Source organism: Rhinatrema bivittatum, chromosome 3 (assembly GCF_901001135.1).
Source record: "Rhinatrema bivittatum chromosome 3, aRhiBiv1.1, whole genome shotgun sequence".
NCBI classification, from domain to species: Eukaryota; Metazoa; Chordata; class Amphibia; order Gymnophiona; family Rhinatrematidae; genus Rhinatrema; species Rhinatrema bivittatum.
This window is the reverse complement of record NC_042617.1, coordinates 24,505,116-24,518,854: the sequence shown is the minus strand read 5'-3', so window position 1 is coordinate 24,518,854 and position 13,739 is coordinate 24,505,116. Positions and strand designations below refer to the sequence as shown.

At 42.8% G+C, this 13,739-nt stretch overlaps 1 protein-coding gene across 1 annotated transcript in view; it reads right to left on the bottom strand.

Moving 5' to 3' along the window:
- The window catches only part of SPDYA (speedy/RINGO cell cycle regulator family member A), a 284,932-nt gene that overhangs the window by 105,505 nt on the left and 165,688 nt on the right, over positions 1-13,739 (bottom strand). The window lies entirely within an intron of this gene.

Sequence of the window (13,739 nt, the reverse complement as noted above, 5' to 3'; positions counted from 1 at the left end):
AGGTAATGTAAATATTTCACTTTAACAGAATTGTTGTCTTATACTCTAAGTAGATTTTAAAAGGCCCACGTGCATAAAATCAGGGAAATAGACTCATAGTTTATAAAAGGCCTGGCCATGTGCATATCTCCCAATACGCACAGAAGTGGCGGGCCTGAAGAAAGGGGCGGGCTGGGGGGCAGGGTGGAGGCTGGCCAGGACAGAGGCCATTAGGCCCTGTCCCGGGGAAATTTGTGTCGGCTGGCTGCCAGTGTGTGGAACTTACTCCTGATCGGAGGAGCGGATAAGTTCTTCAGAACAAAAAAAGACACTAGTTAGGGTAGGTTTAGGGATCAGGGAGTCTCCTCCAATAAAGGAGCGGACTGGGAGGGAACTGGGCAAAGGACGGTTGCGTCGCCATGCGGTTCTTTTAAAATCCACCTCCCTTGCGCACAGAGGCCACCTGCCTGCACATGCTCATGCAGACATTAAAATCCGGCACGCGGAAATCGCATTTTATAATATGTACTCACTGACGCCCGCATGTTATAAAAAGCAAAATTGCTTACCTTGTAATAGGTGTTATCCCAGGACAGCAGGATGTAGTCCTCACATATGGGTGACGTCACTGAACGGAGCCCAGGCGGGAAAACTTTCTGTCAAAGTTTCTAGAAACTTTTGACTGGCCCAGTGAGGCCACTGAGCATGCCCAGCATGCTATGATATTCTCTGCCACAGGTGTCTCTCTTCAGTCTAGTATGTAGCAAAAGCATTAGCAAAAAAGAAGAATAAAAATAGAAGGCCCAACTCCGCGGGGTGGCGGGTGGGTTCTGTGAGGACTACATCCTGCTGTCCTGGGATAACACCTATTACAAGGTAAGCAATTTTGCTTTATCCCAGGACAAGCAGGATGCTAGTCCTAACATATGGGTGATTAGCAAGCTAGAGGCTGAGTCATTGTGTAGTGGAATGTTGTTGTTGAAATGAGTCAGCCGAGGATCACATAACAGTGGATGTAGAAGGAGTTGGGTTTAAGCTGGAAACAAGTTCTTTAAGACAGATTGTCCATAAGCTGAATCTTGTCTTCCTTGTTTGTCCAAACAGTAATGAGCTGCAAAAGTGTGAAGTGAACTCCATGTTGCTGCTTTACATATGTCAAGTATTGGCACTGAACGATAGTGTGCAACTGAAGTTGACATTGCTCTTACTGCATGTGCTTTTACTCGCCCTTGGAGAGGAAGGCCTGCCTGTTCGTAACAAAACTGTATACAATCTGCTAGCCAATTAGATAGAGTATGTTTACCCACTGCTTTACCTGGTTTGTTTGGGTCATAGGAAACAAATAGTTGATTGGATTTCCTGTGGATTGCAGTGCGGTTTAAGTAGAAAGACAGAGTACGCTTGCAATCTAAGGTGTGTAAGGCTCTTTCTCCTTGGTGAGAGTGAGGCCTTGGAAAGAATGTGGGTAAAACTATAGATTGGTTTAAGTGGAATTCCGTAACTACCTTAGGGAGGAATTTAGGATGAGTACGGAGAACCACTCTGTCATGTAAGAACTTAGTGTAAGGTTCATATGTGACAAGTGCTTGTAACTCACTAACCCTTCTAGCTGATGTAATGGCTATGAGGAAGATAGTTTTCCATGTAAGAAATTTTAGATCACTGGAATCTATGGGTTCAAAAGGAGAACGCATGAGTCTAGTTAGAACCAAATTTAGATCCCATGGTGTGACCGGGTGTCTAATTGGTGGTTTAAGGTGAATTAAACCTCTCATAAACCTGCTGACAAGAGGTTGTTTAGAGATAGGTGCATCTGCTATCTGATTATGGTAAGCTGAAATTGCACTTAAATGTACTCTTACAGATGAAGTCTGTAGACCAGATTCTGAAAGATGGTACAAGTAGTCTAGTAAAGACTTTCTAGGGCAAGTGAAAGGATTGATGTCGTTTTGCCTGCACCACAAAGAATATCGCTTCCATTTGGAAGCATAGTTCTTCCTTGTGGAAGGTTTACGTGAAGCTATAAGAACTTGGGATATGTTGGATGAGAGATTGAGTGGTTGTAAAATCAAGCTTTCAACATCCAAGCTGTCAGTGATAGGGATTGAAGGTTGGGATGTCTCAACCGACCCTGATCCTGAGTTATGAGAGTGGGAGCTACTCCCAGACGAATTGGTTCCCTGACTGAGAGGTCTAGAAGTGTGGGAAACCATACTTGTCGAGGCCAATATGAGGCTATGAGAATCGTGGTCCCCTTGTCCTGTTGTAGCTTCACTAGAGTTTTGGTTATGAGTGGTATTGGAGGATACGTATATAACAGGCCTGAGTTCCAAGGGCGAGCAAATGCGTCCTTGGTTGGCCTGTTGTTCAGGTTGTATAGGAAACAATAGTTGTCCACTTTGTGATTCAGATGTGAAGCAAAGAGGTCTACTGTTGGTTGTCCCCAACGTCAAAATATCCTGGTCACTATTGTGGGATCCAGGGACCATTCGTGTGGTTGGAATTGACGACTGAGTCTGTCCGCCACTACATTGTGAATGCCTGCTAGGTAAGTGGCCTTGAGAAACATGGAGTTGTTCAAGGCCCAACCCCATATCTGAGCTGCCTCTTGTCAAAGGAGGTACGAGCCTGTCCCTCCCTGTTTGTTGATGTACCACATGGCTACTGTGTTGTCTGTTTGGATCAGCACAGTCTTGTTTGTAAGGCAGTCCTTGAAGGCATGCAGAGCATAACGTATAGCACGAAGTTCCAGGAAATTGATTTGAAATGTTGCTTCGAGCTTTGTCCATGTCCCTTGTGTTTGGAGATTCCCTATGTGAGCTCCCCAACCCAAGGTGGATGCATCTGTAGTCAGAGTTATTTGTGGAACTGTTTGTTGAAAGGGTAGGCCCTTGCACAAATTGTCCTTGTTCACCCACCACAGTAGAGAAGAACGTAGTTGGTGGGTTACTTGAATTGGAGAATAAAGCAGTTGAATGGCTTGGATCCATTGTGATCTTAAAGTCCATTGAGTTACCCTCATGGCCAGTCTTGCCACAGGAGTGACATGAACTGTGGATGCCATGTGGCCTAGTAATGTTAGAAACTGATGAGCTGTTGCTTGTTTCTTGGAGTAAATCGAGTTTGCCAGTAGAGACAGTGTGTTTGCTCGATCTTCTGGTAGAAATGCCTTTGAGAGGTTGGTGTTCAAATCTGCTCCTATGAATTGTAGGAGATGGTTTGGAGTTAGATGTGATTTTGGATAATTGATGAGAAATCCCATGGAGTGCAGTAGAGCAATAGTTTGGTTGAGAGACTGTTTTGCTCCTTTTTGAGATTGGCTCCTGATGAGCCAATCGTCCAGATATGGGAAAACATGTACACCTTCTTTGTGTAGGTGTGCTGTTATTACTGCCAGGCATTTGGTGAAGACTCTGGGAGCAGAAGCTAGTCCGAATGGCAGTACTCTGTATTGGTAATGTTGAAGGCCCACCATGAAGCGCAGATACTTGCGATGAGACGGGTATATTGGTATATGGGCGTAAGCATCTTGAAGATCCAGAGAACAGAGCCAATCTCCTGCTTGAAGAAGTGGGAGCATTGTGCCTAGAGAAACCATCCTGAACCTTTCTTTCTTTAGAAATTTGTTGAGATTTCTGAGGTCGAGGATGGGACGTAGGCCTCCAGTTTTCTTTGGAATGAGGAAATATCTGGAGTAGAATCCTCTGCCCTGCTGAGACCTGGGCACTGGTTGAATGGCCCTGGCTGTCAGGAGGGTGGATAATTCTATTTGTAATTGAATTATTTGGGAATTTTGTTGTGGATAGGAAATTGGTGGGAATTCTGGAGGAATTGAGAGAAAATTTAGTTTGTATCCTTGAGCTACAATGTAAAGTACCCATTGGTCTGTTGTTATCTTTTCCAATTTTAAGTGGAAATAGGAAATTCTTCCTCCCACTGGTATGTGTTGTTTGGGGTTTAGGAGGGAGGGCCTGTTCTCTGGATTTGTGTTCAAAAACCCGTAGCTGGACCAGTCTGTGGAGGAGGCTGGGTACGAGTTGTTCTTGGTTGCCTGGCCTGAGAGCGCTGGGTAGGCCTAGAAGGTCTAGCCCTGGTAGGTTGATTGTAGTACCTTCTTGGTCTGTAGTATGGTCGTCTAGGTTCTCGACGAGGAAAACGTCTAGGGGCCTGAGTTGTTGGTTCTTGTGGTAATTGTGACAGCTGTCTTAAGGTCTCCGTGTGATCCTTAAGTTGTTGGACAGCATCCTGTACTTTTTCCCCAAACAAATTATCTCCACGGCATGGCAGATCTACAAGCTTGTCTTGCACTTCAGGCCAGAGATCTGATGCTTTCAACCAGGCCCATCTTCGGGCTGTAATGCCAGCTGCTGCTGTTCTTGAGGCTGTGTCAAAATTGTCATAAGCAGCCCTTACCTCATGTTTCCCAGCCTCCAGGCCCTTGGCAATGATGGTTTGTGCAGATTCTTGGAATTGTTCTGGGAGAGAATTTGTAAAGTGTTCCATTTGCTTCCAGAGATCCCTTTGATACTGTGTCATATACAGTTGATAGGCAGAGATTCTGGAAGATAGAAATGCACCTTGGTACACTTTTCTGCCCAGGGAGTCTAGAAAGCGATGATCCTTCCCTGGAGGAGCTGAAGAATGTGGACGTACCCTTTTGGATTTTTTCTGGGCAAATTCTACTACCACAGATTGATGTGGTAACTGTGCCTTTTGAAAGCCTGGTGCTTGCTGCACTAGGTAGGTAGTGTCTACATGTTTGTTAACTGCTGGAACCGTGTATGGGTGTTCCCACACTCGTTGTTGTAGGTCCAACAGGACTTCGTGGATAGGGATTGCCAGAACCTATTTTAGTGGGTCCACAAACTGTAGCACCTCTAGGGTATGTTGTCTTGAATCTTCTTCTGATGAAAGCTTGAATGGTATTGTATCTGCCATATTTATTTATTTATTTATTTATTGTTTGTGTTATACCGAATTTCATGACATGCATCACATCAACCCGGTTTACAATTAACAGAGTGTGTAAAGCATAACGTAACGTAAACAATGTTCTCAATAAACAATGTTCTCAATAAACGTAAACAATGTTCTCAATAAGAACCTTGAACTTTAGATATAAAATATGGATCAGATAGAGGATGTGAGAAAGTTACAATAAAACAGGGAAATTAACTTGGAGCTGGAAGAGGGGAGAGATAGAACAGAGCAATATTTACATTTCAGCCTATTAATGTAATAGAGTAGCAGAGTGAGTAAATAAAATATGTGAAACATTTTATTTACTCACTCTGCTACTCTATTACATTAATATTACAAACATATTACAAACATATCTTGGACAAAACTGGAAAAGGATAAGTCCTCTGGTGGGGATCTTTTCCTTACTTCAGGAGGTGAGGGTTCGGACATGGACTCCTCAGAAGAGGTGTTTGATCTTTGGTCATCCCAAGAATCTTCTTCATCCGGTTCCTGATAGGGACTTCTTGGGGTTTTTCTTAAATTAGTGGACACACCTGTTGGTCCAGGTAAAGGATCATCGATGGAAATTATTGGAGGAATATTTTCTATGGTTTTCTGAGGAGTTATGTTGACGACTTTTTGATATTTTTGTAAAAGTCATTGAAAAAGTGCTAACTCCTGAGGGTCAGTATCATCTGGAACTGTTGTCATCGAGGAAATGACCGGTGGTCTCGATGTCGTTGTTGAGGGTGGTCCTGCCGGTGTCGATACTGTCGATGACGGTTTCATCGAAGTTATCGGTATAGATGAAAAGGTTGGGATTTGAGCATATATCGACGTCGATGACGTAATGATCTTTGGTGTCGACGTCAAATCCCTCTGTACCGGAGTCAAGAATGACCCCGGCATCGGCAAGTTTGCCGGCATCGATGTAGAAATCATCAGCAATGAAGTCGGTACTGCAAGTTGTTCCTTCAGAGCCTGTGAAATCGCTTGTCGGATTAAATCTGACAATTCCGGCCGCGCAACCATTGAGCTCAGAGCGGTTGAGGGCGGTGGCGTAGGCTGAAGCACAAGTTCCTGAGACGTACCTTGTGTTGGATCTGGTGCCGGCAATGGAGTCGAGGTAGGCCGAGGCGTTGAAAACTCCGACGTCTCTTGATGTCTAGGCCGCTTCGCTGTTGAGGGTTCCTGGGAAGCCAGGTCGGACAACGAGGGGCTTCGATGCCGGTGTCGATGTTTCGACTTTGATTTTTCAGTTGATTTTGTCGACGTCGAGGACGAAGAAGGGGACGAATGATCCCCCGACGGTCCCGGGCGAGGTTTTTTTAAGGACTATGCGCTTAGTCGCTCCAGCCGGAGATGACTTCGATGACTGTGATGGAGAAGGTATAAGTTGCAGGCTGAATAAATGCTCCATTTTTTCGAGCCTGGTTTTCCTGGTTTTTGGCGTCGTCTCCGCGCATTGTGGACAGTTATGGACATCATGTTTTTCACCCAGACACATCACACATTCGGTGTGTGGGTCTGTAAGTGACATTTTTCTTGTACAAACAGGGCATTTTTTAAACCCTGTGGACATTGTGAAATTCACGGCCGTCGATTCAACTGAGGAGAATCTTTAAGTCTCCGAAACAGAAAATTTTTAGACTGGGTTACTTACCGGCCGGCAAGAAAAAACCCCGAGAGATTTTCTGTGACAGATAATATCAACTCAAGACTATTAAGTCGAGTAAATAGTTGAGAAAAACACTCAACGGCTCCGGACCCACGATGCTAACTGCAGCACAGAAAAACGAAGACTGAAGAGAGACACCTGTGGCAGAGAATATCATAGCATGCTGGGCATGCTCAGTGGCCTCACTGGGCCAGTCAAAAGTTTCTAGAAACTTTGACAAAGTTTTCCCGCCTGGGCTCCGTTCAGTGACGTCACCCATATGTGAGGACTAGCATCCTGCTTGTCCTGGGATAATAGCCACATCCATGTGCGTGCACTGGGAACTATGCGTACATGGACATGTGCCTTTTAAAATCTAGCTTTATATGGCTGATTTTCAGTGGAATTTAGCTTCCTAACTAAGGAGTTAGAAAGCTAGATCCCATGGGGGAACATTTCCGCCTTCAGTGGCTAAATTTAGCCACTTAAAAAATAGGCAGTCCTAGAGGCATTCCTGGGCCCAGGGGAAGATTTATTCACCTAGCATTCTTTCCCTAAGTTAGCTTGCTACACTTAATCTGCCAGCTATATATAGTTAGGCTCATTTAGGCTTACTGGAAATCTATGCCTATGTGATCCCTAAAAACATCTAGCATCCTTAAAATGTGTAGCTAATCACTTCAAATTGCACAATAAACACAAAAAGAGAAAATGTTAAGAAAACCGTAAGTTCAAATCAGGAATATGAAAATAAATATCCATGGATCTGAACAATTTACAATTTGTACATGGTTATCCGGTCCATTATGGTCCAGATGAGCATGTGCAACAATGAAAATTAATACCACAATTACAATTATTAGTGGATGAAAATTTATAAAATATGCAAGTAAATAAAATTGTGAGTAGATTATATTTTAATATCATAAATGACATTACACTGAACAGCCAATCCAGTTATGTGATTTGTGGCAGTTTTGCAACATGGAAGCTTATATAAAAGTGTTACTATAAAGAAATTTTGAAATAATTTACAACAGTTTTAAAGAGTAGTACTAATGTTGCTCTTAAGAGCTTTTAAAGAGTTGGTTGTCCATTGCTTATATTTAAACTTTTCTGCAGTAACTCTATAATTCTATAGTAATAGGACATAAAGCAATACTGCTTACCTATCACTGGTGTTCTTCATAGACAGTAGGACAAACCCACCATATAAGTGGATGACATCACCACACGGTGCCAATCTAGAGTGTGCTTTCTCAGAGCCCAGAAAAACTAAAAAGTCTTTCTAAGCATGTATGTTCTCGCTTACTGCTGCTTGCTGCATGAACCTCCTCAGCCTCTTACCTAACTAAACTTCAACTTCCAAGAAGGAGAGAGGATTTTGTGGCTGGTTTGTCTTACTGTCTATGGAGATCACCTATTACAGGTAAGCAACTTTGCTTTATCCGTGTCCAGGCAGGACAAATTCAGCCACACAAGTAAGAACTCCCAAGCCAAGGACTGCCATGAGATATATTTATGTTGGATACAACTTATTGCAATCCAGCAAAAAGACAAAGGAGAGAGAGTTGAAGTTGCCAATTAAAAAGGTTTTTCAGAACTGCTTGACCAAAACTACTATCCTTGTGTGAATCTTCTTCAACACAGTAGTGTTCCATAAAAGTGTGTATGGTAGACCATCTGTATGCTTTTACAGATATCTAGAATTGAAGCTGAACATAAATGAGCTATAGAATATGAAACTGCTTTGATCTGATAGGCTTTAACCTTAGATGGAAGATGCTTTCTTACAATTCAGTAATAATATGAAATGCACCTTGAAGGCCATGTAGACAATGTCTGTTTCTTAACTGGACAATCTTGCATAGCTGTAGCATAAGAAACAAATAAATGATTTTCTGAAGGGTTTTTTTTTTCTCTCCACATAAAAATTGAAAAGCTCTTCTGCAGTCTAGGGAATGAAGAGTCTAAGGAATGAGGCTTTGGAAGGAAAATTGGCAGAATAACGGTGCAATTTAAATGAAATAGAGTTATTACATTTGATAGAACCTTAGGGCCTGATTTTAAAAAGCATTTACATGCTTAAAATTAGATTTTACACATAGTACATGCACTTTACCCGTGTAAGTGGGCTTTTGAAAATTGCTACAATATGTGCCATTGAATTGTCCACAGGATATTCACATGTAAGTGCACTTTGGGGTCTATTTTAAGATCTGCGCACACTTGGACACGTTGACACGCGCATGTTATAAAATAAGTTTCCCGCATGTACATGTGTGCCGGATTTTAATGTCCGCATCGCATGTACAGGTGGGTGGCCTCCTCCACGCGCAGGGTGGGGAAATTTTAAAAGGCAACACGCGATGATGCGAGTAGGGCTTCCCCATTTCCCTCCCAATCCGCTCCAATTAAGGAGTGGATTGGGAGGGAACTTCCCTATACCATTCTCTAACCTTCCTTCCCTTTCCCCTCTCCTCCCTGACCCCTAACCCCCTCCTAGCTATTTACGTTTTTTTTGTTACATTACTGCCCCTCTGGAGCAGAAGTAACCTCTGCACGCTGGCCGGCTCCTGGCGTGGGCTGTCCCGGCCCATCCCCTGCCCTGCCCCTCCCAGACCATGTCGCCCGGCCCACCGTTTTTGCAGGACCTGGCACTTCTGTGTGTAACAGGGGTTACACATATGGCTGGGCCTGTTCTAAAATGCACGCGGCACGCACAAGACCCAGCCACGCGCATAACCCCCGTGTTTTTCGCTTGCGGCCCTTTTTAAATCAGGCCTTTTATGCACATAAATGGCTTTTTAAAATTGCTGTGATAGTATGTTACTCCTTAGGGTGTTCTTAAGACTACTCTGTTTTTAAAAATCTGGATGTAGGAAGGTTGAGTTACTAGAGCTTGGAGCACACTAACTCTGCATGCCAAAGTTATGGTTATTAAAAATAAAACTTTCCAAGAAAGAAATTTAAGGTCTATAGTTGCCATAGGTTAGAAAAGAGGATTCATTAAGGTAGTAAGAACTATATTGAGATCCCACTGTACCAGAGGGTCTTAAACTGGAGGGTACAAATAATAAAGACCTTTTATGAATTTTGCTACTATGGGTGTTGTTAAATTGGTCAGCCTTCCAAATGATTATGGAAAACAGCAACAACATTCAAATGCAGTCTCACAGAATTGGATTTCAAACCTGCTTCTGAGAACATAAGAACATAAGAAATTGCCATGCTGGGTCAGACCAAAGGTCCATCAAGCCCAGTATCCTGTTTCCAACAGAGGCCAAAACCAGGCCACAAGAACCTGGCAATTACCCAAACACTAAGAAGATCCCATGCCACTGATGCAATTAATAGCAGTGGCTGTTCCCTACGTAAATTTGATTAATAGCCGTTAATGGACTTCTCCTCCAAGAACTTATCCAAACCTTTTTTGAACCCAGCTACACTAACTGCACTAACCATATCCTCTGCAACAAATTCCAGAGCTTTATTGTGCGTTGAGTGAAAAAGAATTTTCTCCGATTAGTCTTACATGTGCTACTTGCTAACTTCATGGAATGCCCCTTAGTCCTTCTATTATTCGAAAGAGTAAATAACCGATTCACATCTACTCGTTCAAGACCTCTCATGATCTTAAAGTCCTCTATCGTATCCCCCCTCAGCCGTCTCTTCTCCAAGCTGAACAGCCCTAACCTCTTCAGCCTTTCCTCATAGGGGAGCTGTTCCATTTTGGTTGCCCTTCTCTATACCTTCTTTATCGCAACTATATCTTTTTTGAGATGTGGCGACCAGAATTGTACACAGTATTCCAGGTGCGGTCTCACCATGGAGTGATATAGAGGCATTATGGCGTTTTCTGTTTTATTAACCATTCCCTTCTTAATAATTCCTAACATTCTGTTTGCTTTTTTGACTGCTGTAGCACACTGAGCTGACGATTTTAAAGTATTATCCACTATGATGCCTAGATGTTTTTCCTGGGTGGTAGCTCCTAATATGGAACCTAACATCGTGTAACTATAGCAAGGGTTATTTTTCCCTATATGCAACACCTTGCACTTGTCCACATTAAATTTCATCTGTCATTTGGATGCTCAATCTTCCAGTCTTGCAAGGTCCTCCTGTAATGTATCACAATCCGCTTGTGATTTAACTACTCTGAATAATTTTGTATCATCCACAAATTTGATAATCTCACTCATTGTATTCCTTTCCAGATCATTTATATATATATTGAAAAGCACCGGTCCAAGTACAGATCCCTGAGGCACTCCACTGTTTAGCCTTTTCCACTGAGAAAATTGGCCATTTAATCCTATTCTCTGATTCCTGTCTTTTAACCAGTTTGTAATCCACGAAAGGACATCGCCTCCTTGAAATTTCCCATTATTATTGCACTGCCAAATTGGTTAGCGTCCCTGATTTCTTTAAGCATTTCATCATCTGTCTAACCATTTTGTCTAGGTGGACGGTAGTATACTCCTATCATTATACTCTTATCCAACACACATATAGATTCTACTGAGCATTTAGTCTCTTGTATGATCTTTATCCTGCTGGACTCTATACCCTCCTGGACATAAAAGTGCCACACCCCCACCAAGTTGATCCTCCCTATCACTGCGATATAATTTGTACCCTGCTATAGTACTATCCCATTGGTTATCCTCCTTCCACCAAGTCTCTGTGATGCCAATTATGTCAATCTCATCATTTGCTGCTATACACTCTAACTCTCCCATCTTATTTCTTAGACTTCTGGAATTGGCATACAGACATTTCAAAGTGTGTTTTTTGTTTGTATTAACAACCTGCTTTTCAGTTGTTAGGGATAATTCGGAAATCATTAGCTTCAGTGATTTTTTTTACATATAGGCACATGGACTATGTTTGCTTTTAATGGAACCTCTCTGTTGGGATGCCCTAACTCTCCTGTTTCATTAGTATCCTTCAATGATACATTTCTCCGAACCATGCACTGCTGAGTGACTGTCTGCTTTCCCCCTTGTTCTAGTTTAAAAGCAGCTGTATCTCCTTTTTGAAAGTTAGTGCTAGCAGCTTGGTTCCACTCTGGTTAAGGTGGAGCCCATCCTTTTGGAAAAGTCTCCCCTTTCCCCAAAAGTTTCCCCAGTTCCTAATAAAGCTGAATCCCTCTTCTCTGCACCATCGTCTCATCCACGCATTGAAACTCTGGAGCTCTGCCTGCCTCTGGGGACCTGCACGTGGAACAGGAAGCATTTCAGAGAATACCACCCTAGAGGCAATACCAAAGAAACACAGCTGAAGGGAATCATATTGTGTTCCATTAAGTTATAAGACTGTCTAGTGAATGGTTTCCATGCTGCCAGTAGGATTTCTTCATTTTAGGTGAAAAAGGTAGTGTCTGCACTATTTGGCTTTCAATATCCACACTGTTAGAGCCAAGGATGCAGATTAGGATGAAGACACAAACCATTGTTTTGAGTAAACAAGGTTGGGAATAATTGGAGATGTCTTGGTGGAGCATCGCCAGTCTTTGAAGGCTTGGAAACCAGATCTGCCATGACCCTAATCGGGCAACAAGGATAACCTTCCCCTTATCTTTTCTAAATTATTTCACAATGGACTTTGATATAAGAGGTATTGGAAAAGCATAAAGAAGATGCTAGCTCCACTGAATGGCAAATGTGTCTCTTGCTACAACATTTTAAGCTGGTATTTTTGAGCAGTACAAAGGAAATTTGTGATTCAATGGTGCTGCAAAAAGGTCTATTCTCTATGGGGCCGATGCAATACAGTGCGCTCAGCCAAGTGCACTGTTTAACCTGCTGTTGAATGTGGGTTAAATAGGTGCTAATCCACCCCCTATTGCAATAGGGGATTAGTGCCTATTTAACGTGCATCTGACATGGAGTGAATGAGTTAGCGCTCATCACATTCAAATGCATGTGAATGAAGCTAATACTCATTCACTCCAAATGCAAAAAATTAAATGTGCGTCTCAGATGCACATTTATCGCTCAGCTGAGCCCACTGAAAAAAAGTACAGAAAAGCAGAAAGAGCAAGTTTGCTTACCGTAAACGTTGTTTTCCGTAGATAGCGGATGAATTAGCCATGCTGTCTGGGTACGTCCTCCGTGCCACTAGGTGGCGGAGCTCTCCAAGTATGATTAAGTCTTTCAGCTAGGCACTCCATCTTGTATATCGCTCCTCTGCCTGATGTACCTCAGTCTGTATCAAAGCAAGTGTTATGCCATGTCAGAACTGTCTGGGGAGGTGGGTGGGTCAGCATTGCTAATTCATCCGCTATCTATGGAAAATACGGTTTACGGTAAGCAAACTTGCTCTTTTCACGTAGATAAGCAGCTGAATTAGCCATGCTGTCTGGGAGTCCTCAGCTGACGTATTGAGCAGTTGATGTTATTGGTCTTTGTTTATTGTGCCCAATACTGGCTGTCAGTATTGGCCCAATACTGGCGGACAGTTTCTATGAAGGCTGTTTATGTGAGATACATGTACTCTTCTGTAGAATAGTCCATCCCAATAGCGCGTCATCCGCAACTTGCTTATCTAAGCAGTAATGGGATGTGAAAGTACGTAAAGATGATGACAGTGCTTCTTTACAGATGTGTATGATAGGTATTTCATGAAAGTGGGCAACTGAGGTCGCCATGGCTGTTACTTGATGCGCTTAGAAATTGCTGATATCTACTGTGATCGTTTATGGTAACAAATTGGTATACCGTTGGACATCCAGGTGGAAAACTTTCTCTTTGTCACTGGACATCCTTTGGCGTTAGGAATGACTGAAAGAAACAGTTGAAGGACTGTGTGGTGAATGGGTGCACTGTATACAATAGGGACGCGCACACTTACCATCCAATGAAAGTAAGTTCTTCTCATTGTCATGTTCATGAGGTGCTGGAAGAAAAATGGGTAAGGTGATAGTCTGGTTGAGATGGAAACTAGATATTATCTTTGGTAGAAAACATAGGGCGAGTTCGTAAGGTCACCTTGTGATGATGGAATTACAGATAAGGAGAGTAGTGAACTAAGGCTCGAAAGTCACTAACTCGTCCCGCTGATGTGAAGGCCGCCAGGAAAAGTACTTACCATGAGAGGTATCAAAGGTTACAAGTCTCTAATGGTTCAAAGGGTG